At 38.1% G+C, this 26,862-nt stretch overlaps 1 long non-coding RNA gene across 1 annotated transcript; it reads right to left on the bottom strand.

Annotated features, from left to right (window-relative positions):
* On the bottom strand, positions 1 to 26,369 carry LOC112661530 (uncharacterized). The gene is made up of 3 exons (XR_003137769.3): positions 23,992 to 26,369; positions 2,488 to 2,525; positions 1 to 350 (listed from the first exon to the last, which is right to left on the bottom strand). It is a non-coding gene; the product is annotated as an uncharacterized LOC112661530 (long non-coding RNA).
* Positions 26,370 to 26,862: the final 493 nt, after the last annotated feature.

Genomic DNA, 26,862 nt, shown 5'->3' with positions numbered 1-26,862 from the left:
TTTTAGACTTATACCTTCCTTTATTGTCTTATAATATACAAAGTGAGCTTAGGGGGCTTTAGATAAAATATTTAAAACAGTAAATCAGAGTTCATATAAACATATAATAGGCAAAAGAAATACAGTTAAGGAGAAAACAAAACATACTCACACCACAGGATTTCATGGTGCTATTAAAACCAGGTCCCACATTTGGCACTGAGCTTCCGGGTGTGAAGAATTAGATGATTTAAGGGTCAAGCACAGCGTGGGAAATATGGATATTGAAGAGACGGATAAAGGGAGAGCATTCATATGAAGCCAACTGCACCCAGAACGAGCCTTTCACCTCCTTGCTGAGTACCACTGTCCTGACCAATGTAAAATAGAGTCTCAGTATACAATTTTCTCAAGCAAATAAATACATTGTATTAGGTCATTTTCTAAGTGAATACATTCTATTAGTGTTAAGAGTGCACTTTGCAACTCAGTTATCAAATGTACTGTCTTAATAATGAAGTGAAAATCAGTGCTACAGTGATTATTTCATCTTAAGCAAAATGTAATTCACAAAATAGTACATAGATCATATCAGTGCATCAAGTTTGTATCTAGACCTGAAAGTAGGAAATTCCACGTATAGAAAAGCATGAAGGTGGACGCCTGGGTGGCTCAGCGGTTAAGCCTCTGCCTTGGGCTCAGGGCCTGATCCTGGAGTCCCGGGATCGAGTCCCACATCGAGCTTCCTGCAGGGAGCTTGCTTCTCCCTCTGCCTGTGTCTCTGCCTCTCTCCCTGTGTCTCTCATGAATAAATAAAATCTTAAAAAAAAAAAAAAAGAAAGAAAGAAAAGCATGAAGGGTAAGGTAAAATTGGCGGCTGATGGAGGAGACACACCTCTGTTCTTGCGAGCCCATCGTGCAGTGTACATCTCTTCCCAACACCCCTCAGAGGTGCCACACTCATAGTCTACAACAGGCAATGTGGGGAGTATTTAAACAATAGAAATCAGGAAATGGTCAGGAATGTTTTTATGCCCAAAAAATCAGTTGTTAAACCTTCACCATCATAACCCTGACTAAAACTTATACTTCATTATCTTATTTGTTTCCTATAAAATGTTCCTATTTGTTTTACTAATAATTAATGGCTTATCCTTGACATTTAATCTCTCAATATATACCATAGTTGTAGATCTAAGGAAATGCAAAAACTCAAAGCCACTGACATCCTCTGTTATTAGTTAGTTATTTTAGGTTTATGCTTCTACTTTCAGAACCTAACTTCCTTCCTTCTATGTGCAGTGTTGAAAGATGTTAAAAACCTTGAGCTCCTCAAATATTAGAAGCTTTATTAAATGCTGATCAGTGGAAAAAAGTCCTTATTCTTTTTTTAACTATGGGCTGACTTAATTGTTATCACCTATAGCATATCTTCTCATGTAAAACTGATACCAGGTAACATCAATGATCTAGGCCCACTCCTCAAAGATATCAAAGAAAAAGGGCAAGTCTAAAATGTAATGCTTCACATGCTTTCCTTCACTCTATTTAAATTTTCATCCTATTATAATTTCTCATTTTAAAAAGTTACAGTAGAATATTTACTACTTATTTTCTGAACTTTCATAACCAGGGCATTATCCAGCTAGGAAGATACTTTTCTTTACTGTAGTCCTAATTTTATCTTTTTCTTCCCTTCAAAAATATTAAAAGTGTTTTCTTTTTCTAAGAATTTAATTGAAATATTATTGTAAACATAGTTCATGTTTTTCAAAGAGAATTAATAGTAAATATCATCAGATATATTTTATTTTTAATAGATGTGTTTCTTACATTTTTATTTAAATCCATAAATAAATAAATAAATAAATATAAATAAATAAATAATAAAATTAAAAAAATAAATCCAATCTAATTCTAAAACGTGATTTTAAGGAACTTAATCTGTTTTCTTTTGGACAATTGGCAATAAATTCCAATTTCCTTCTTTCTCTGAAACTCCTTGTCAATAGGTTACTGATCTGTAAGTGTGTGCTTAAATTAACTCAAGTAGTTAGGAGTTAAGAGGGCGACCCCTAAGATGAAAACATTTTCAAATGCAAAGAGTAACATTATCAAGTAGTGATCAGGATATTTCAAATTTTTACTATATTTAAGTGTTCTCAAATTATATTATGTAAGGATATTTTCTCCAAATTAGTAAGAGAATTGAGTTTAAAATTCTTTTTATAAATCAAAACTACAGAAAAGATCACCTGGCTGTTATTTAATGCTGGCACTGCTATGTTCAGATGCCACAATGATACACACACTATAGCTGGTGACAGCGGTTCTCTGCATCTTTTATTCCCAAATTTATCAGTAGAGTCAGGAAAGTGTGCCAGGAAAGATGTAAATCTGTAGGTCTGGTTATCTAGCCAGCTACTAGTCCCTCTCCAGCATCAACAACCTGGCTGTAATCTCTCTCCACAGTTGTAAAATGAAGGAATGAACTCAATGTGTTCTAACCTTCCTTTCTTGGCTCTTCTGATTCCACATTTTCAAATCTAAAAACAAAAACACAAAACACATAAAAGGACATATAGCAATGACGCATGGCATCTCTTTCCAGGTCTCTGTTCTCAAGTTGAAAAAGTATGTCTGTGTATAGGTGTAAGGTTAAGTTACAGAAAAGTAAACTTTCAAACCAAATATCATATTGTGATTTTCCCCCAAGTATGCGCAATATAGTTTTGTTTTGTTTTTTAAGAATGCAAGTAAATACTTTGGAAGTTGACTGTTTGCTCATGGCAAAATGAAGAGGCATTCTCACCCTTGAAAAACAGGTTTTTTATTTTTTAACACAAATACAAAAAAAGCCCAATCTTGTAATATAAGTGCTACCCCCAAGTCAACAAGATTATGCTAGATAACAGATAAGGTCCTAAACAGCTTCCATTCAAGCAGTAAAAGAACATCTCATGATTTATCTTAATAATTTTTCCTGTACACTTGGAAGTTCCGAAATAGTTGCAATAGAATGACTTCTATTAAATGGCAGAGAATGTTTAATTTTAACAACATTTCAACACTTATCATTTAATTCTATCTTTCATAGGCCTAGAAAGAAGTAGAACCTTCTTACCACCCTTTGGACTTCATCCCCACTTCCATCTGAGGACACAGCCACCTGAGAGACAAGAGCCTCCCTTTCACAGAGGCCACTCTTCAAGAAGTGCTTAGGGTGGCTAGCATACTGGTCCTGATTCAGCTTGAATGGAAGCTGAGTTCAAAGGACTCAGCACTTTCTAGTGTAACGCCATTTTCCAATTATGATTTCCAACAATTATCTAGGTACCATCAAACTCCAGTTACTTCTCCTCTTTTCAAGTTAACTGATTTATTTAGCACACATTTACTGAACTATCCATTTTCTTCCAACACAGACTCTAAAAGACATTTTGAGTTAAATAGCATCCACATTAATAAATGTCTTACCAAATCCTTTTCCCAACTACACAACAAAAAACAAAAAAGACTGGAAGAGAAAAGGGAGAGAGAATTTAAAGGCATGAATTGGGAAGAACATTGACTTGCGTGCCTGAAGAACTGTACTCTATAACTTACCCTTCCAAGTATTGTTATTTCTCTTGAATAAAAATTTTGAGAAAACTTATCTTTACACATGTTTATCAAAATGCTAAAGCATATGATCTTTTTATAATGATTTTCTGGAGTTCCCTTACTAGGAAATCACAATGATTATTATTATTCCTTTGGCTTTGTAGCTCTATCTTTAAGATTTCAAAAGAGAATATTCCTCCTTATGTGATAGGAACTGAAGGCCAGAAAAGAATATACACTTAAACACATCAATACGATATATTGATATTTTTTAAAGACCAAAGAATTACATATGTAATTTGTTCTAATCAAAACAATCAAAAAACAGCAACAAGAGAAGTCATACAAATCCTAAATTCGTTAATTTCAAACCAATCATATATGGTTCAGAAACTTTAGAAACGAGTACAACTTTAAAAAAATTTATTTATTTAATTTTATTTGAGAGAGAGAGGGTGCATGAGCAGAAGAAGTGCAGAGAGAGAAGGAAAGAGAAAGAGTCTCTAGTAAACTCTGCGCAGAGCTTGGAACCTAATGCAAGGCTTAATCTCATAACCCTGAGATCACAACCTGAGCTAAAACCAAGAGTTGGACACTTAGTCAACTGAGCCACCCAGGTGCCCTCAAATTGATTTGACTTTTACATGAAAACTTGTGTGGAATCTATCTCAGAAAAACCTGGTGCTCTATTTACAAACAGTTTAAGTTGGTAATGTTTGAGGAGTATTCCCTGGAATGGCTTTTTTGCAACACAAATTTTATCAATTATTAAATGAAGATAAAAACTGATATAAATTCTGTATTGTTATTTTTTATCCATCTCTCTCTTTTTATTTACCTCTCTTTTAAAATTATTACTTTGCTAACTTGGTAATTTGGTAAATTATACAGCATTTTTAGAAGTGTAATTATAAAGACTGGTAAGAGATTACTAAACCTATTTTTAAGAAACTAGGCAAGCCAGTAACTGTTCTCATTCTGAATTCCCAGATACAAGAAATAAAACATGGACCTTAACAATCTCTAAGACCTCTTCCAGCTACAAAACTCTCTGACTTTTCTCCTCAATGTATAATCCTAATTTCCTCTACATTTCTTTTTTTTTTTTTAAGATTTTATTTATTTATTCATGAGAGACACAGAGAGAGAGAGAGAGAGAGAGAGAGAGAGAGAGGCAGAGACACAGGCAGAGGGAGAAGCGGTCTCCATGCAGGGAGCCCGATGCGGGACTCGATCCCAGGACCCCGGGATCACGCCCTGAGTCAAAGGGAGGCACTCAACCACTGAGCCACCCAAGGATCCCCTCCTCTACATTTCTTAATAGGTCTTGAAGTTGTGCAGTATGCTGCTGGATTTCATTCAGAACTACAAGACTCAACACTGTCTCTAAATCACTGCAGATAATTTGCATGTCTTTGAAATTAAAAGCTACTTTTTACTTTACTATGAAATACTCATTGTATTTATTTTACTATGAAATACACAACTCTAGAGCCCTCTGTAATTACATACCTGTTTCAAACCAGCTATATGCATGCTAAAATTGGCAATAGTATATGTGGTACAAGAAAACAGTGCTGTGTTGACATTACAGGAATAAAAGAGAGATGGAACATTTTAATCAAAAATCTGCCCTGAGGGGCACTTGGGAGTTTCAGTCAATTCTGCCTCTGACTCTTGACTTCAGCTCAGGTCATGATCTCAAGGGCATGAGATTGAGCCCCACCTCAGGCTCTGTGCTCTCAGCATGACAGGCATGAGGAGTCTGTTGGAGATTCTGTCTTCTTCTCTCCTTGCCCCTCCCCCAAACCATGATCATGCACTCTCCTTCTCTCCCTCTCTCTCTCAAATAAATATATAAAATCATTTTCTTTAAAAAAGGCACTGATTGCCAAATCTATGCAAAATATTTTGCTGACTGCTATAGCACCCAGCACAAAATCTAAGCTATTGAGGACTTAAAAAATGATAGAAAGAATAAAACAAGCATCTATTCACTTCTTCCTTCCTTTTCATTCAACAGTTTTTGATTACTACTTACATGGAGTTTACATACTAGGGAGAGGTATGCAAAAAAAAAAAAAAAAAAAAGGAAAACAAATAAAAACAACCACAACTACCTGAGTATGACAAATGCAAATAAGCCAAAATCTGTGTGTGATCAATGGGTTCAGGATGGTTTCTTTAGGTTGACTGGATAAGCAAAGCCCTACTGAAGAGGTATCATTAATGCTCAGATTTACTTTTCAACAGGAAATAGCCTTTTTGAAGAGGAAAAGAGCATTTAAGGCAGAATTAAAATTGTCTAAAGTATATAATATGTCTGAGGAACAATTAGATAGCCAATGTTTGTGTGATGTGAGTTGAGGTCAAGAAGGTACACAGGGGACAGATTGGCTAGTGACTCATAAGCATAAATATTTGGGTTGTATTTTCTATGCTAAGTAAAGCCCTGAAGATATTTAAGGAACTGAGTGATTTATACATTCAATGATTTATATATTCAACGTATAAGGTTGGCCTGTGCAGGTTTTCCTGTGCAGAATATACTTATGAGAAGGAGTCCTTCTCCTTTCTTTAGTAAATTGGGAAGAAATAATGGTGAAATGCTGATGAAATAATAAAATGAAAATTATGAAATGAGAACAAAGCATTGATATCTTTGGAGGTTGTTAATGGAGCTGAAGTACAGAGAACAAATTTGGAATATATTTTGAAGGTCATTTTGATGATACCCATTTGGATGTTGAGGTTGAGAAGAGAGAAGAAAAAAGAAGAAGGAGGCTAACTCCTAGATAGCGGCTTAGCAAATATGTAGATGATGATGAGTTTTACTAAGCTGAGGACTCGGGGAGACCAAGTTTGGGAATTTAGCCATATTAACTCAAAGCTGCCCTTAGACATCCATTTTAAGTTACGGAGAAGGCAGATACAGCATCCTGTAGTTAAGACAAATTAGCACAAGTTCCACTCTTTAAATAAGTGGATTTAAGCATCCTAAACACCATGTTAAAATAATACAAATAAAGAAAGTTTAAAAAATAGCTATGTTTCTTCTGTTCTTTTCTCACTCTTTATCTAACCCTTGAGAAGGAAGAAGGGAGGGAAATAGGTAGAGCTTAATTCTAACTGACACCACATATTTCAGAGTAGAAATTGCTGAGTTTGTACAAATTTCCCTAGCCCAGTGGCTTATTTAGAGCTAAAGAGAAGAAGCTGACTTTTGTTTAATGCCCAAAGTGCTGATATGTACCAGATGAGAGTCTATTTTATCTCATTGAATATTTGGGGAAGTTTTTCAAGGCATTTATGGTTTTCAACTTTATTGAGGAAGAAACTAGGATCAGAGAGATTGGGAAGTTTGTTGAAGAACACCCAGATAGACTTGGTGGAGCTGGATGTGGAATGCTTGGATCTTGGCCCCGTATTCTTTTCCCACTCCACCCCAGAATCCTGTCTGCCAGCCTCTTCATCCCAGCTGGCCACCATTTTAATCTTCTCTTCATGAGACTGCTTGAAAAAGAAAGCAAGCATTGATTCTGTTATTTGCTTCCCTGTTTACTTTCACTGAAAGAAGGAAGAAACATCAATTTGCTTCGTATAGTTTTCTTCAATTGAATGTACAATTAGTTTATAATGAGTAGAAGGGATATTTTTACTTAAAAAGGAAAAGAAAAGCACTGGAATGTAATTCATCAGAAGGCATTCTAATAAACATAGCAAAATCAATTTAAAGCCTAAATAGATAATATCCTGCAGCTATGATTTGATATTCCTTATTGTTAAACATAGAAGGACAATTTACCTTTCCTTCTTCAGAAAAGAGAAAGAAGGAAGGAAGGAAGGATAGAACAATGGAAGGAAGGAAAAGAGGGAGGGAGAGAGAGAAAGAGAGAGAAAAGAAAGAAAAAGAAAAAGAAAAAGAAAAAGAAAAAGGAAAAGAAAGAAAGAAAGAAAGAAAGAAAGAAAGAAAGAGAGAGAGAAAGAAAGAAAGAAAAAGAAAGAAAGAAAAGAAAGAAAAAGAAAGAAAGAAGAAAGAAGAAAGAAGAAAGAAGAAAGAAAGAAAGAAAGAAAGAAAGAAAGAAAGAAAAGAAGAAGGAAGGAAGGAAGGAAGGAAGGAAGGAAGGAAGGAAGGAAGGAAGGAAGGAAGAAAGAAAGGAAAGAAAGAAAGAAAGAAAGAAAGAAAGAAAGAAAGAAAGAAAGAAAGAAAGAATTCCCTGTCCTCCCAAAATACATTTTTGGTTATGTTGGATAAATTAAATAATCAGCAAGTATTTGAGTGCCCACTTTGTGTCTAGTGAATTATGTAATATATCTATGGTTCTTACTTCATAAATATTATTCTTTTCAAGCATTTCTTCAGCAAGGGTAGCAACTTGATTCCAACTTTTTAGAACTATTTTTTTAAAGATGGATCCTCTGATAAAGTCGGTATGCCTTGCAAAACCAAGTATTTTAAACAAGATATTTAAACAAAGTTTCCTGAATATTGGCTGATGCAGTTACTTATCTTACTTCAGCTAAAGTCAGCAAAATGAGTCAAGGTTGCTAGATTTGACCATACTTACACCTAAACTTTGGAGCCATATAAGGCTATTTCTATAAATACATTTTATGAAAATATACATGACCAGTTATTATACATTTAAGTATTTGGAAAGATTTTAGTAACTGTTGCTCTCAAAGGAAAACGTAGCCTCAAAAACTCTGCTCCAAAAACTTTATTATAATTAGAGGTATAAATATTAATGTCTTTGAAATTAAAAATATTTCCTAGAGTCAGTTTTTACTAAAATAAAATTATTCTGGTGGTGCCTGGGTAGCTTAGTCAGTATGCCTGCAACTCTTGATGTTGGTTCAGGTCATGATCTCAGAGGTATGGAAATCAAGCCCTGTGTCAGGCTCCACGTGCAATGCGCACAGTGCACTTGAGATTCTCTCTCTCCCTTTCCCTCTGCCCCTCCTCTGGGTGGTACACTCTAAATTAATTAATTAATTAATTAATTAATTAAATATTTTTAAAAATAAGATTTTCCTGAAATTTGTCTTTGAGGGAAATGACCTTCAGGGAAAGTTATTCATAATCAGTTTTGGGCCAGTGGTTAAAATTAAATCACATGGCACTGGGTAGATTTTTTATAGAAGATCATAAATAAGTACAATCAGTTGAGATTCAAGCTTTTTTTTTAGGTATAACAAACTCAAATCAATTCTGGAATTAAATCATTTGGTTATCTCTGAAGGGGAGAGTTTCAACTTAGTCTAGACAGAATTTTGCATTTAGTTGAAGTCTCCAATTTCTTAGGCATATCTGAGCACACTAGATAATGGCCCCTTCAATTTCCCCTACACATTCTCACACACATCACTCCAGGGTGGAAATGTTATTCTTTGAGTTTATAATTAGCTTTCCTCTTATTTATCTAATACTGAAAAAAAAAAAACTCTAAGTATCATTGTTCTGATCCAACAATACCCAGAAAATTGCACAAAATCTATTCTACTAAGAGTAAAGTTGATATGATCCCAAAATTTCCAGAACAACAAGCATTTAATGAAATAACTGAATGTACTTTTTCTTCCCTGTGGTCTTTCTGCTTTGAGTAATACTAACCACATCTAGCTCCTATATTCAAGTTAAAATAGTATTTAATAACTATCAGGTGCTTTCTCTGTGCTAGGCTACTTGACTAGGACTAAGTATACAGGATTAACAAATTAAATTCATCCCTGTCTTCATAGAACTTAGACCAATGACAAAGGCACAAAATTAAGGAGAGAAAAAAATATATATATATAATTAAAAACTGTGATCAATGATAAGAGAATCAATTACGGTGTTTTGCAAACAAATAACAGAGTGGAAAGGTGCTACTTAAGACTGGATAGTCAATGGGATCCCTGGGTGGCTCAGTGGTTTAGTGCCTGCCTTTGGCCCAGGACGTGATCCTGGGGTCCTGGGATCGAGTCCCGCATCGGGCTCCCTGCATGGAGCTTGCTTCTCCCTCTGCCTATGTCTCTGCCTCTCTCTCTCTCTCTCTCTCTCTCATAAATAAATAGATAAAATCTCAAAAAAAAAAAAACAGACTGGAGAGTCAAAAAAAAAAGTCCTCTTTGAGACAACGATACTTAAAGTAAGACTTCAGGGAAAATAACAATGTACACTGTCAAATGTGTTCGGTGGGTAGTTGGGGAAAAGAGTTGGGTGGAGAATCCTTCAGAAAGAGTTAATGCACAAGCAAAGACCCCAAATATGGGCAGGGTGGGAGGAAGCTTGCTGTTTTTAAGAAATTGAAAGTAAATGAGCGTGGCTAGAACCTGGCCATCACGGTAAGATGTATATGATACTTGAAAATTATTGTTAGAGTTAGAAGATGACAGGTGTCATGAGAGCCCACTGGAAGACTTTAGGTAGGACAGTGACCTAACCCCTAATGCTATTTTCATTTAAAATGATCAGTTGCATTGAAATAATTCAATATGGTGTCCCTTCTAGGTAGAAAAAAATCATGAAAAATGAAGGGGGTTGATGTTTGAGGACCCACAGATCATCCAGACACTCAGTGACTCACTAGTATGACTCACATAACTTGTATTCACTACAACACAGCAAGCATACACAGCAGGATTGCAGTAAGAGAAAAGGAAGTAGGCAGATCGGGAGGTGTCCATTTATGTAAGCTTTCTACACTCTCTGTCTGGAAAGAGGCCACTCCAACGGAGCCTTACCTTCAGCAGTGAAAAGCCTGTGTCTTTTCATTGAGCAATGTGTCTGCCTAGGAAACCTGTTTGAGATTCAGGCTGAAGGTTTATTGGAAGATGGTCACCTAGGCACAACGATAAACCATAGCTAATGAAATTCCATACTCTCAGAAGCAAAGCAGGTGTTGAGTGCCCTAGTCAGGTAAAAACAACCTTATCAGTGTATCAAACATTTCAAAGGCTGAATTTCCACAGGCCAGCCAACGGCCAAACCCACAAAAGTAGGGCTTCCAGATAAGTGCCTCAGGCCTGTTAGGATAAGTCTTTCCCGCACAGCCACAGCCGCTGAGATAGGAATGGGTCCAAAGCATCATGGGGAAGGAGATTTCAGAAGTGTACAAGTTGGCTTCACAAAACTGGAAGTGCCTTTTCCTACAAAGGCACAGTAGGAATTCAAGACCATCTCAAATTCTACCTCTTTTACATAATAAGCATCTCCATTCTCTACCTCTGTTCCATCACTGAACTTTCTGTTCCCTGCAACCCTATAGCTATTTGTTTCATTCTTATGATATTTTATGCATTATCATGTGTTATACTTCCAACTGTTGTCATTCATTTTTTTATCCTAGGTTGTAAACCTTTACAAACGTAAGTTTTGATGGAGCTTTGCAGTCAGTTCCCTCACTCTCTTTAAGAGCAACGGCCATCTATGGATGTAATTGCAGGAGGAATGAGTCAAAGAAATGAGAAAAGTGTAGAACAAGAGAGTGGAAATTTGCATTCCTTTTGCATATTTATTTAGGTCTGGGTGTTTAGAATGACATCAACCCTTAAATCTTCAAAAGGGACAAAAAACCATACTGATGGAAATCGTTATTGTGGTCTGTATTACCCAAGATCACAGTGTATACATAATATTGGTAGACATTACCATTTTCATTTTCACTATGGCTTTTATTTTTTAATTTAAAATATATAGCTATTTCAACAATAAAAGAGTTAAATTTACTTCTAAAGGAAAAATAAATAACCATGTGGAGAAACATATTTAATTGTGCCATTGGTTTTGTTATTATTTTATCTCCTAGTAGCAATGTGAGCATATTTATTATTGTTTTAAACTTCACCAGCCACCCTAATGGTTTCCTATGTTTGTTTATTTTGGGTTGTGGTTATGATTCCTACATAAATGTTTACAGATCTCTTCAAGTTTCAAATACTTTTGGAAAGGCTATAGCCTCTAAAGGTAAAAATTTACAGTCCCGTGGGCCTATTCATAAACTAGAGTAGCATGTTTAACATGAGAAGTGGCGGAAATAGATTTTGTTGGAACAGAATTAATCTGTATCTACCCTGTTTTTGCTGAATGGGTAAATACCAAGTTGGGAGGGAGGGGGGCAGGGTAAGTAATGCCTCTTCGTAGCATACCAGACCTTGGAATCACCAGTAAGTCTGTAACAATAGCAGTGGGTAGACCCATGACAATTAGGAAGTGGATTTCAACCACTAACCCATTCACAAATGCTACACAAAATGCTTTCAGACACAAACCATGTTGGTTTCTACCATGGAAGACAGAATGCACAGCTTCAAAGTTAGGCAGCACTTTTCTATTTTATGATCAGCAAAGATAACTTGAAAACGTAATAACTGTATCAATTTGCTCATTTTAGACACCTATATAAATAAGTACAATGCCTTCTTTTTCTTTAACTGCTAACCACGTTTCTATTTGATTTTATGAAAGTAATTTCAAATGCTCTCCTTCCCTGTATCTAGATTGTTTTCTCTATCTACAGGGTAGATGAATAGATTAATTATAAAGAACTTGGTAAAATCAGGAAAACTTTGGTTCAAAGCCCTTCTCTTCTACTTACTAACTGCACAAGTTTGGTAATCTCCCCAAATCTCAGTTTCATCTTTAAAAAGGCATAATTGTATCCTTTCCAACAGGTTCTGTGAGGATTAAAAATAACACACACAAAATGCATAGCACAGTGCTTGATCTTAGTAAGCCCGACCTAAGCATTTTAGAAGGGAATATTACTTGGAGTAGCTGTACTGCTATAATTGAACTGGCTGTGTCTGTGACAAATTGCAATTTAGTTATCTTATTTCAGAAGTAAGAATTTGCCACTTCGGGCTGACCTTAGGGCCGAAGATTCAGTTACTGTCTTGCTTGACTTTGCTCTACTTCAGCTCTAACCAATGTGTCAGCTTTGTAGGTTGCTAGAAGAGGGAGGATTGTGGCCTCTACAGAGGGTCGCAGAGATTCACACTTAAGCAATACTAACAGAGACAAGCAGATTTTAAGAGCAGAGGTTCCCAGCTTTTTAAATTTTTGGGAATTTAATGCTTACTGTCTGCTGTGGTTCCAGGATGGCTGCTGGAAATACATCTTTAAAATATGACTTGGCCTACAAAATATTTTCTTTGTTTAGTGGGGGGAAAAAAGGAGGAAGATTATATAAGTCCCAAGGAAGATGTTATAAAGAATTTTGAAATTTATGACATGAAAATGTTAGACAACCATAGAGTACTTACAACTCTTCTAGGATGAAAAACAAACAAACAAGCAAAAACAATGTCCCTCTATCAGTAATAAACAGATCAGGGAGGCAGAGAATTAATAGGACATAATTGTCCTGAGCAGAATCATCAACCAAGTGGATCTAATTAACATTTATAGAATGCATCAACACAGCAGAATACTTCTCAAACCCACATGGAAGATTCACTAAGCTAAATCACATACTGGACTATCAAATACAACTCAACAAATCTGAAAGAAGCAAGATGACAAAGAATTAAACAGAAATCATTAACAGAGATATAGCTAGAAAAATCCAACATTTAAAGATCATACAATATGATTCTAAATAACAGGTCAAAGAAGTCTCTAGAAATTAACAAATATTTTGAGCTAAATGTAAATTAAAGCACAAATTATTAAAATGTGTGGAATATAGTGAAAGTAGTCCTTAGGGGGACACCTATGGCATTGAAGCCTGTAACTAATAAAATTCAACAATACAAAAGCAAACAATCCCGTTGAAAGGAGGGTTAAAGTTTGCAAAGAAATGTATAAAAAGACATTCAACATAATTTGTCATCAGGGAATCGCAAATTAAAATGAGATACCACTGCACATACATTAGAAGGGCTAAAATACCCAACGTTGACCACACCAAATGCTGATGAAGATGTGTAGCACCGGTAACTCTCATTCGTTGCTGGTGGGAATGGAGAGAGATACAGCCACTTTGGAAGAGAATTTGACCATTTTTTACAAAGCAAACACAGGGGCAGCCCGGGTGGCTCAGTGGTTGAGCGTCTGCCTCCGGCCCAGGGAGTGACCCCGGGGTCCTGGGATCGAGTCCCACGTCGGGCTTCCTGCGTGGAGCCTGCCTCTCCCTCTGCCTGTGTCTCTGCCTCTCTCTGTTTCTCATGAATAAATAAATAAAATCTTAAAAAAAAAAAAAAAGCAAAAATAGCCTTAATGGTGCCGCACTTGTGCTCTTAAGTATTTATCCAGTTGAGTTGAAAACTTACATTCATGTGAAAAACTGCACAGGGATGTTTACAGAAGTTTTATTCATAATCATCCCGAATGGGAAGCAACCTACATGTCATTAAGAGGTGAGGGAGAACCTGTCGTGCATTGCACAACGGAATATTGGGGCAAATAAAAAGAAATGAACTATCTAACCTTGAAAAGACATGGAAGAGCCCGAAATACATATTGCTAAGAGAAAGAAGCCATGTGAAAGGCTGGCTCTGTGGCTCTAGTGTGTCACGCTGCAAGGGCAACACTAGAGACCCTCTAAACCACCAGCGGCCTGGTGCGGGAGCCGGGGTGGAGCAGAGGGCCGTCAGGGCTGGGGACGGTAACTACGTGCAGAGTGTCGCGCATTTTCAAATCCAAAGATCTTTGTCAGACAAAGAATAAACCTTAGCATAAGCACATTAACAACAACAAAAAAATCACTTAGGAAGTCAGGAGACTGCAGCAAAGAATGAAGACTACGGCAAAAACAAAACAAAAAACCTAACTGTATTACAAATATATAAAATAACTTTGCTGAAAGGGGGAATGGGGATAAAAATATAAAATTAGATGCAATTACCTCTGTCAAACTGTGGGCAGACTTGCGGTAAATAGAGCTTTAAAATAGCCCAAGTACAAAGTGGCCCTGGCCTCTGAAGGAGTGGGGGTGAAGGGTTCTTCCCACTAGTCACTCCTCAAACTGAGAATCACTGAATTCTGTTATCTTAAATCTTGTGTGTTTGGCCTTACATATGTGACACTAAGTCAAACTCAATGAATTCTTGTGGATCTTCCCACCTGGAAGTGGTGCTAACCATTCTCTGTCTCAAAGGGCTGTCTGTGAACTAAATGCCATGTATCCAGCAGGCCTGGTTAGGAGGTACCGGAGTCCCAGGGCTATTCTGACAATTGTTTTGGTGAGAAGCTCTTTCATTTTCCATCACCCCAAGACTCACTTTTTCAGTTCCGTTAGGTAAGAGCAGAGTTTCGGGATCTAATGTTTCCAAAGCCTACAGTTCTTTCTTCTCCCTTGAGTCTCATCTCCAGTTCCCAGAACTAGCCCAAGTGCTGGAGGAGAATCCTACTCACGATTGGAGGGTAGATGCTCAGCCAAACCTACGTTATGATGGGGGCACGACCAGGGCCCTGTGGAGCAGCTGTTCCTGGTGCCAGCCCCAGGGCCCTGGCATACCAGGAGCTGTGGCCTCTTAGAAAGACTACACCCTCTCCTGCACCACCTGTATGCTTCCATCCAGGTCTCACCAAATTAAGAAATGATCTCTTAACCATCAGATAAATACTAGTAAGTAACTGGAATTCTAGAAAGAGTATTTCTGAAACTAGGCAAACAAAACAAAACACCTATGATGGCTCTCACTGGGCGTAATCTCCTGATGAATGAGAGACGAGTCCGAAGGGCCTTTCTTACATTGGTATCTTAATCATTTTTCGTTAGAAATAGATCACAAAATATATTGATTGGCTTATACATTTTCTGCTCTACCAGCAGTTTCTTTGGTATAACTTACAGAATTACCCTCCCATACACCTTTAAGTTCATTGCTTTCCATTGAGATTTAAAACTAAAAGTAATACAGCTTCTTCACATTAGTCATTTATAAATTGAACTACATTAGACTCATGGCTGTTTCCATCATGAGTTAAAATGATTAAAATTATAGGCAGAAGAAGTCCCATAAGGTCATGGGTTCCTATGAGTTCCTAAGATTCATATATGGCCCCCTCTTCTTTGCAGATTAAAATCAAAATATTGCCTAAAGACATTTAGAGGTCTTAGAAGTTTAAAAGTGGTATTTCTTCCTGATTGTCTAATGGTTCTACAAGAGATGATATTATGTCTGAGGCAAAATCTGACACACCCAGAAAGATTTGGTTCATTTATTCTCTACAGTTTGAGAAATTATTAGTGCCCTTAAGTAAAGACTATTTGCTTGTGAATACAATTTTTTCTTCAGTTTCTTCCTTTTCATTCTGCACTTCATCTAAGCTGCTGCCTCATGAATACATTAGAATATTTACAAAACATGAACAGGATTTTAAAAAATGAATATTCTGAATTAAAATTCTTGAAATCGAGGGGAGGGGCAAGATGGCGGAAGAGTAGGGTCCCCAAGTCACCTGTCCCCACCAGATTACCTAGATGACCTTCCAATCATCCTGAAAATCTACGAATTTGGCCAAAGATTTAAAGAGAGACCAGCTGGAATGCTACAGTGAGAAGAGTTCGCGCTTCTATCAAGGTAGGAAGACGGGGAAAAAGAAATAAGGAAACAAAAGGCCTCCAAGGGGGAGGAGCCCCGCGAGGAGCCGGGCTGAGGCCGGGGCGAGTGTCCCCAGGACAGGAGAGCCCAGTCCGGGAGAAGCAGGAGCTGCACCGACCTTCCCGGGCGGAAAGGGGCCCGCAGGGAGGTGGAGCAGGACCCAGGAGGGCAGGGATGCCCTCGGGCTCCCGGGGACACTGACAGACACCTGCGCCCCGGGAGAGTGCGCCGAGCTCCCTAAGGGCTGCAGCGCGCACGGGGACCCGGCGGGACCCGGAGCAGCTCGGAGGGGCTCGGGGGCGGCTCCGCGGAGGCGGCTGCGGGGCCTGAGAGCGAATCCACCAGTGCAGACCGGGAGCACAGGGCACCAGGACACAGCCCAGGATCCGGCCTCCCCCCGGGACAGGCAGAGGCCGGGAGGGCCCAGGACAGCGAGGACGCTCCTGCCCCAGCTGAGCAGATCAGCGGCCCCGCCCCGGAGCCTCCAGGCCCTGCAGACCGAGAGCTCCGGGGTTACTGCGGGGGCTGACTCCAGGGCTCCAGAGCTGGCCCCGCCACTGCGGCTGTTCCTCCTGGGGCCTCATGGGGTAAACAAAACCCACTGAGCCCTGAACCGGGAAGGGGGCAGAGCAGCTCCCCCAAGTACTAACACCTGAAAATCAGCACAACAGGCCCCTGCCCCAGAAGACCAGCTAGACGGACAAGTTCCAGGGGAAGTCAAGGGACTTAAAGACACAGAATCAGAAGATACTCCCCCGTGTTTCTTTTTTTTTTTTTTTCCTTTTTGATTTCTGATTGCTTCCCCCACCCTTTTTTTCCCCTTTTTCTTTTTCTTTCTCTTTTTCTTCTCTTTTTTCCTTTTTTTCTTCTTTCTATTTCTCTTTTCTTTCCTTCTTTCTCTCCTCTCTTTTTCTCCTATTCCCAATACAACTTATTTTTGGCCACTCTGCACTGAGCAAAATGACTAGAAGGAAAACCTCACCTCAAAAGAAAGCATCAGAAACAGTCCTCTCTCCCACAGAGTTACAAAATCTGGATTACAATTCAATGTCAGAAAGCCAATTCAGAAGCACTATTATACAGCTACTGGTGGCTCTAGAAAAAAGCATAAAGGACTCAAGAGATTTCATGACTGCAGAATTTAGATCCAATCAGGCAGAAATTAAAAATCAATTGAATGAGATGCAATCCAAACTAGAGGTCCTAGCAACGAGGGTTAACGAGGTGGAAGAACGAGTGAATGACATAGAAGACAAGGTGATGGCAAAGAGGGAAACTGAGGAAAAAGAGACAAACAATTAAAAGACCATGAGAATAGGTTAAGGGAAATAAATGACAGCCTGAGGAAGAAAAACCTACATTTAATTGGGGCTCCTGAGGCCACCGAAAGGGCCAGAGGGCCAAAATATGTATTTGAACAAATCATAGCTGAAAATTATCCCAATCTGGGAAGGGAAACAGGTATTCAGATTCAGGAGATAGAGAGATCCCCCCTAAAATCAATAAAAAACATTCAACACCTCAACATTTAATAGTGAAGCTTGCAAATTCCAAAGATAAAGAGAAGATCCTTAAAGCAGCAAGAGACAAGAAATCCCTGACTTTTATGGGGAGGAGCATTAGGGTAACAGCAGACCTCTCCACAGAGACCTGGCAGGCCAGAAAGGGCTGGCAGGATATATTCAGGGTCCTAAATGAGAAGAACATGCAACCAAGAATACTTTATCCAGCAAGGCTCTCATTCAGAATGGAAGGAGAGATAAAGAGCTTCCAAGACAGGCAGGAACTGAAAGAATATGTGACCTCCAAACCAGCTCTGCAAGAAATTTTAAGAGGGACTCTCAAAATTCCCCTTTAAGAAGTCCAGTGGAAAAATCCACAAAATCAGGGACTGAATAGATATCATGATGACACTAAACTCATATCTTTCAATAGTAACTCAGTGTGAACGGGCTTAATGACCCCATCAAAAGGCGCAGGGTTTCAGACTGGATAAAAAAGCAGGACCCATCTATTTGCTGTCCACAAGAGACTCATTTTAGACAGAAGGACACCTACAGCCTGAAAATAAAAGGTTGGAGAACCATTTACCATTCGAATGGTCCTCAAAAGAAAGCAGGGGTAGCCATCCTTATATCAAATAAACTAAAATTTACCCCGAAGACTGTAGTGAGAGATGAAGAGGGACACTATCTCATACTTGATCTATCCAACAAGAGGAGTTAACAATCCTCAATATATATGCCCCAAATGTGGGAGCTCCCAAATATATCAATTAATAACCAAAGTTAAGACATACTTAGATAATAATGCACTTATACTTGGTGACTTCAATCTAGCGCTTTCTAACCTCGATAGGTCTTCTAAACACAACATCTCCAAAGAAACGAGAGCTTCAAATGATACACTGGACCAGATGGATTTCACAGATATCTACAGAACTTTACATCCAAACTCAACTGAATACACATTCTTCTCAAGTGCACATGGAACTTTCTCCAGAATAGACCACATACTGGGTCACAAATCCGATCTGAACCGATACCAAAAGATTGGGATCGTCCCCTGCGTATTCTCAGACCAAAAATACCTTGAAATTAGAACTAAATCATAACAAGAAGTTTGGAAGGACTTCAAACACATGGAGGTTAAGGACCATCCTGCTAAAAGATGAAAGGGTCAACCAAGAAATTAAGGAGGAATGAAAAAGATTCATGGAAACTAATGAGAATGAAGATACAACCGTTCAAAATCTTTGGGATGCAGCAAAAGCAGTCCTAAGGGGGAAATACATCGCAATACAAGCATCCATTCAAAAACTGGAAAGAACTCAAATACAAAAGCTAACCTTACACTTAAAGGGGCTAGAGAAAAAACAGCAAATAGATCCTACACCCAGCAGATGAAGAGACTTAATAAAGATTTGAGCAGAACTCAACGAAATCAAGACCAGAAGAACTGTGGAACAGATCAACAAAACCAGGAGTTGGTTCTTTGAAAGAATTAATAAGATAGATAAACCATTAACCAGCCTTACTAAAAAGAAGAGAGAGAAGACTCAAATTAATAAAATCATGAATGAGAAAGGAGAGATCACTACCAACACCAAGGAAATACAAACGATTTTAAAAACATATTATGAACAGCTATACACCAACAAATTAGGCAATCTAGAAGAAATGGATGCATTTCTGGAAAGCCATAAACTACTGAAACTGGAACAGGAAGAAATAGAAAACGTGAACAGGCCAATAACCAGGGAGGAAATTGAAGCAGTCATCAAAAACCTCCCAAGACACAAGAGTCCAGGGCCAGATGGCTTCCCAGGGGTATTCTATCAAACGTTTAAAGAAGAAACCATACCTATTCTACTAAAGCTATTTGGAAAGATAGAAAGAGATGGAGTACTTCCAAATTCGTTCTATGAGGCCAGCATCACCTTAATTCCAAAACCAGACAAAGACCCCACCAAAAAGGAGAATTACAGACCAATATCCCTGATGAACATGGATGCAAAAATTCTCAACAAGATACTGGCCAATAGGATCCAACAATACATTAAGAAAATTATTCACCATGACCAAGTAGGATTTATACCCGGGACACAAGGCTGGTTCAACACTCGTAAAACAATCAATGTGATTCATCATATCAGCAAGAGAAAAACCAAGAACCATATGATCCTCTCATTAGATGCAGAGAAAGCATTTGACAAAATACAGCATCCATTCCTGATCAAAACTCTTCGGAGCATAGGGATAGAGTGAACATTCCTTGACATCTTAAAAGCCATCTACGAAAAGCACACAGCAAATATCATTCTCAGTGGGGAAGCACTGGGAGCCTTTCCCCTAAGATCAGGAACAAGACAGGGATGTCCACTCTCACCACTGCTATTCAACATAGTACTGGAAGTCCTAGCCTCAGTAATCAGACAACTAAAAGACATTAAAGGCATTCAAACTGGCAAAGAAGAAGTCAAACTCTCCCTCTCCGCTGATGACATGATACTCTACATAGAAAACCCAAAAGCCTCCACCCCAAGATTGCTAGAACTCATACGGCAATTTGGCAGCATGGCAGGATACAATATCAATTGTATCAGTGGCATTTCTATACACTAACAATGAGACTGAAGAAAGATAAGTTAAGGAGTCAATCCCATTTACAATTGCACCCAAAAGCATAAGGTACCTAGGAATAAACCTATAACCAAAGAGGTAAAGGATCTATACCCTAAAAACTATGGAACACTTCTGAAAGAAATTGAGGAAGACACAAAGAGATGGAAAAATATTCCATGCTCATGGATTGGCAGAATTAAATATTGTGAAAATGTCAATGTTACCCAGGGCAATTTACACGTTTAATGCAATCCCTATCAAAATACCATGGACTTTCTTCAGAGAGTTAGAACAAATTATTTTAAGATTTGTGTGGAATCAGAAAAGACCCCAAATAGCCAGGGGAATTTTAAAAAAGAAAACCATAGCTGGGGGCATCACAATGCCAGATTTCAGGTTGTACTACAAAGCTGTGGTCAAGACAGTGTGGTACTGGCACAAAAACAGACACATAGATCAATGGAACAGAATAGAGAACCCAGAAGTGGACCCTGAACTTTATGGTCAACTAATATTCAATAAAGGAGGAAAGACTATCCATTGGAAGAAAGACAGTCTCTTCAATCAATGGTGCTGGGAAAATTGGACATCCGCATGCAGAAGAATGAAACTAGACCACTCTCTTTCACCATACACAAAGATAAACTCAAAATGGATGAAAGATCTAAATGTGAGACAAGATTCCATCAAAATCCTAGAGGAGATCACTGGCAACATCCTTTTTGAACTTGGCCACAGTAACTTCTTGCAAGATACATCCACGAAGGCAAAAGAAACAAAAGCAAAAATGAACTATCGGGACTTCATCAAATAAGAAGCTTTTGCACAGCAAAGGATACAGTCAACAAAACTAAAAGACAACCTACAGAATGGGAGAAGATATTTGCAAATGACCTATCAGATAAAGGGCTAGTTTCCAAGATCTATAAAGAGCTTATTAAACTCAACACCAAAGGAACAAACAATCTAATCATGAAATGGGAAAAGACATGAACAGAAATCTCACAGAGGAAGACATAGACATGGCCAACACGCACATGAGAAAATGCTCTGCATCACTTGCCATCAGGGAAATACAAATCCAAACCACAATGAGATCCCACCTCACACCAGTGAGAATGGGGAAAATTAACAAGGCAGGAAACCACAAATGCTGGAGAGAATGCAGAGAATAGGGAACCCTCTTGCACTGTTGGTGGGAATGTGAACCGGTGCAGCCACTCTGGAAAACTGTGTGGAGGTTCCTCAAAGAGTTAAAAATAGAGCTGCCCTACGACCCAGCAATTGCACTGCTGGGGATTTACCCCAAAGATTCAGATGCAATGAAACGCCGGGACACCTGCAACCCGATATTTCTAGCAGCAATGTCCACAATAGCCAAACTGTGGAAGGAGCCTTGGTGTCCATCGAAAGATGAATGAAGATGTGGTCTGTGTATACAATGGGATATTCCTCAGCCATTAGAAATCACAAATACCCACCATTTGCTTCGACGTGGATGGAACTGGAGGGTATTATGCTGAGTGAAGTGAGTCAATCGGAGAAGGACAAACATTATATGTTCTCATTCATTTGGGGAATATAAATAATAGTGAAAGGGAATAGAAGGGAAGGGAGAAGAAATGGGTAGGAAATATCAGAAAGGGAGACGGAACATAAAGACTCCTAACTCTGGGAAACAAACTAGGGGTGGTGGAAGGGAAGGAGGGCAGGGGATGGGGGGGAATGGGTGACGGGCACTGAGGGAGGCACTTGACAGGATGAGCACTGGGCGTTATTCTGTATGTTGGCAAATTGAACAATAAAAAATAAATTTATTATTAAAAAAATAAAATAAAATAAAATTCTTGAAATCAAAGATAAAACAAGATGAGAAAAGTTTGTTTTTCTCCTTAGGCAAAAACTATTGTAAAGATACTTATTGCAGATGGAGATTTTTCAACTAAAAAGTTGAAACTAAAACCATCATTTAAAAATGAATATATGTAAATCATTCAGCTTCCTGGGGCACCTGGGTGGCTCGGTTGGTTTAGCTTTCAATTCTTGATTCCCACTCAGGTCATGATCTCAGGCTCATACCATCCAGCCCCACATCGGGCTCCAGGCTCCACATGGGCTTGAGATTCTCTCTCTCCCTCTCCCTCTATGCCTCCCACTCACACACTCTCTCTCTAAAATTAATAAAATAAAATAAAATAATAAAGTTTCCTGAAACCTTTCCTTTACACTGGATCCAGGCAAGTTACGGAAATATCAAAAAGTCCTTTAGATGGTTGTTTTTAAAGGGTCACCTCCTCTGTCCTATTTTGCAGTTCTCTAGAATATTATTTCTGAAAGCATGCATTACATACATTACAAGGAAGGCTGTCTCTTCGGTCCCTTTCAATGCTGAAGCCCCAGTTAAGATTAGCTTTTTGGTAACCTGACAAAATATATTTTAACCCAAATTCTTCTATTCCAAGCCAACTGGAATATGTAAATAAAGCTAAAAACATAAATCTCTCATTTAGAATTGGCATAATAACCACTCTTGGCATAGAAAAATCTTATTTAAATGTGTTTACAGAATTACCCTCCCATACACCTTTATGTTGATTGCTTTCCATTGAGATTTAAAACTAAATATGGAGGAACTGACCTGGTCTATGTTTATCAAGATGTATTTTTAGAAAATGTCTTGTTTCTATATGCCTGGCTGGATTTTAGATCTGTTTTCTGTCCAAAAGAAGTTCCATGAACACTTTTATGTATGTGAGCATTTTTCCCCAAGCCAAAACCAGTCTGGAAGTTATAAACATGGCTCCATTAAAAGTAATAAACTGTAATTTCCTATTTCTTATATATTCAGTGTTAGAGGAATTATAGCTTCCAATGAAGTTTCATTTAAGATTTCTTTTCTGGTATTATGTAAATATGTCATATCTATTATCAAATGGCCACTTTCATCTTCTTCCTCTAATTCAGTGGTCTTTGGGAAGATTTCCTCTGGAGGCCTTTGCTCCCATAAAATCTATTTTATTCATCCATTTAAGTATGTATTCTTCAAGCATTTTTAAAAATCTTTTCTTGTGTCAGAAGCCTTTTTTTGTACCTTGTGTGCACACTAGCACTGAACAAAACAGAAATCCCCGCTCTTATGCCTCACACATTCCAGTAGGAATATGTTAATGATTAGCAAATTAAGTTTTATATATTAGATAAATATATGCACATTAGTAGTGAGTATGGAGAAAAGTAGAACAGAAAAGAGGAGTGGGAGGGAGGGGCTATGGCAGGGAAGTGCATCATTTTTATTTCTTTGGATGTCAAAGATGGTAATATTTCTTTTTCTGCTACTGGATTATAAATCCGTAAGATAGAAACTTTTGTTCTGTTTCATTAACTACAGTGTTCTCAGCATATGTACGATTGTGCTGGACATATCTTAAATATATAACAAACATGTAGGTTGAATGAGCAAAGTAATGCTCAGGATGTTAACTATAAAAGTTGACATTGGTCTTCTAAGATTCTAGCTTTAAGTATTCCCGCTGCACCCATCGCCACAGACTTCCTCACGTGGCACAGCCAGCAGTATTGGCAATGGGTCATCAAAATGCCAAAGTAGAATGAAATTTTCTGGAATTACTTGTTTAGAATAGTAGAGAAAATTGTTGAGGATCTATGGGTTTTCCCCCAAACCAAGATGATTATATTTCTTCATTTGTATTACCAATTACAACTACTGAAGTTTAATCAAAGTGCAACTTACAATCACGTCAAAAACTGTTCCAGGGGATCCCTCGGTGGCGCAGCGGTTTGGCGCGGGCCTTTGGCCCAGGGCACGATCCTGGAGACCCGGGATCGAATCCCACGTCGGGCTCCCGGTGCATGGAGCCTGCTTCTCCCTCTGCCTGTGTCTCTGCCTCTCTCTCTCTGTGACTATCATAAATAAATAAAAATTAAAAATAAATAAATAAATAAAAACTGTTCCATTTGATCAGCTGTTAAGAGGCAATTCTAGGCGAGTCCCCCATATTTCAGTACATTTTACAAGCAGAAACGCTGATAGCTTGTGTTCTGGGATCTTGTCAAGGATGTTTGTACTATGAACAACTTTGAAGGAGAGATGGAATGTCTCTGTCTTAAGCATACGAAATCTGTCTGCTCATTTTGTATTTCCAAGCACAATACAGATAATATTCCTCCATCCAGTGCCGAGTTCAGTCAGGTTGAGAGTTTTTTATAAAAGATTAAGATTCCCTAATCTTGGCATTTCTCGGCTGTGATGCAAAACTACCGCTTGTGAAGCATCCACCTGAGCCCTCCTGGGTCATCCACGTAGGAAACGACAGCAAGGGGAGCTCAGCAAACACGAAGCTTATGCAGCCTGCTACACTACGAGTAATAAATATCTTTGTCTCTGATCCAGGAGTCTTGTATCTTCTGCCGCGATCCATTGAATTATGACTGGCTAACTTCATAACTTCTCAAGTAGGGTAAACGCTCAGATACTCCACAGTTCTTGATACCGATATTCTTTTAAAAGAATTTAAGCAAACCGTTTCCTTGATAACTAGTAGTGGTAAAATTTTCAGGTGAGTGACTTGGGTTGTAAATAAATAATATTTCAACTTATTCCAAGGTCTACAGACAAATAAATTACTTTTAAAATGCAATTTAAGAGACCTTTTCATTAATTGCAACAAAAATTTTGTAAAGGTTTTATTTATTTGAGAGGGAGCGCAAGAGACAGAGCATGAGTGGAGGGGAGGGGCAGAAGGAGAAGCAGACTCCCCCTGGGCAAGGAGCCCAATGTGGGGCTCAATCCCAGAACCCTGGGATCATGACCTGAACCAAAGGCAGATGCTCAACCATCGGAGCCACCCAGGCATCCCAGCAACAAATTTAGTCCCTTTAATAGATATCCTGTGGAAAGCCATGTAACTCATACAAATACAGTTGTTAACACTTTGAACAACATGGGTATTAAGAGCACTGACCCTTGTGTAGTCAAAAATTCATAACTTTTATAACTTTGGTCTTCCCCAAAACTGTTAATAGCCTACTATTGACCAGAAGCCTTCTGATACAAGCAGTCAAAAACTCATATTATATAAGTTGTAAGTGTTATGTACTGTATTCTAACAATAAAGCTAGAGAAAAGAATGTTAAAAAATTATAGAGAAAATCCATTTATGGTAGTGTACTGTACTATCACAAGAAATCTACATATAAGTAGGGCCATTAAGTTCCAACACATGTTGTTCGAGGGTCATCTATAGAGTTAATTCATTTAATTTGTGTTAATTACACAATTCACATTACTTTTATATCAGGTTAAAATAATGTTAATTTTAATATCTCTAAGATATAATTGTATTTAATATATACTTATTGTGGTGTTTTGGTAAATATGCGAAATGGGGTAGGAAATAAAAGGGAATCAGATGGGATATAAGTGAAGTATAAGGAAGACACAGATTCAGCACAAGAAAAGCAATATTAGCTAGTGATAATACTACATAGAGCACATACTTTCTTAATTTGGACAATCCTAAGAGAAACTGAACTTGAATATGACATACTTACACCAAAATGGGAATCCTACCCGTGTTAAACTCAGCTACAAGTCATGGTGGAATTGACACTCAAACGCTAGAGGCTATGCCAAGTGCTTTATCTCTATTTCTTACAGTATTAGTATACGTTAGATCATAGTAGTTATTATGTCTCCGGAGTCAGAATAAACTGTGTGGCCTTACTTAGCAAGGTACTTAAGTGGAAATCATGGTAATCCCTAGATCATTATCAGTCCTTTAAAGAGCTTAGTACAGTGCCAGTCCATAGACTCAGTGTTCAATTCATATAATACAGTTATCTACATAATTTCTGTATCTCTATAACCAACTCTCCAGAATAAATTAAATGTCAGATTATAAATTATTATTTATATCCTCATTTTAAAATGAAGAAAATAACACTCAATGAAGTTGAATAATTTGGATAAGTCAAACACCTGCCAAGTATCAAGACCAAGCGTTGAACCCAGGTCTGTGATTCCATTACATCACAGATGGTCCAGCTATGCATACAGAGCTTGGATTTGGATTGAATAATAAGTGGCAGTATTGGGTGGAAATTCACCCAAAGACAATTGTTACGATTTTCAGTAGGTTATCAGGGAAACTTGACATAGTACCAGCAAGCTTTGGAGATCCAGAGAGGTGGTGAGCAGTATCAGTGGATCCAATAGCGAGTAACAAGATCTCAACGATGTGACATGGTTTTTGAGGACACACTTCTAATGTTCCAAAGAATACTTATATGGATAGGATGAGATTCACATTTCAGAGGAACCAGTGTGCCAAGTAAAGTAGATGATTAAGGCAAGGACACATGATACAACTAGCATGAAGTCAAGGGAAGGGAGTTTTAGGGCAGGGATTTGATCATAAGAAAAAAGTGGACCTAGATACTCAGGCAGACTGACTAATTAAGATTATCTGCAAAGATAATCTTAGAGAAGCCTCACTACCAAAGTGGATTAATTCCACCTTACAAGATACAGAAGTTAAGATAGAAAAAAATGTGAGTTAAAAAGTTTGTCCATGATATGATTTAAATATGAAAATTAGTAGCC

The sequence above is a fragment of the Canis lupus genome, chromosome 18, assembly GCF_003254725.2.
Source record: "Canis lupus dingo isolate Sandy chromosome 18, ASM325472v2, whole genome shotgun sequence".
Taxonomy (NCBI): domain Eukaryota; kingdom Metazoa; phylum Chordata; class Mammalia; order Carnivora; family Canidae; genus Canis; species Canis lupus.
This window is presented reverse-complemented; position numbering and strand designations above follow the sequence as displayed.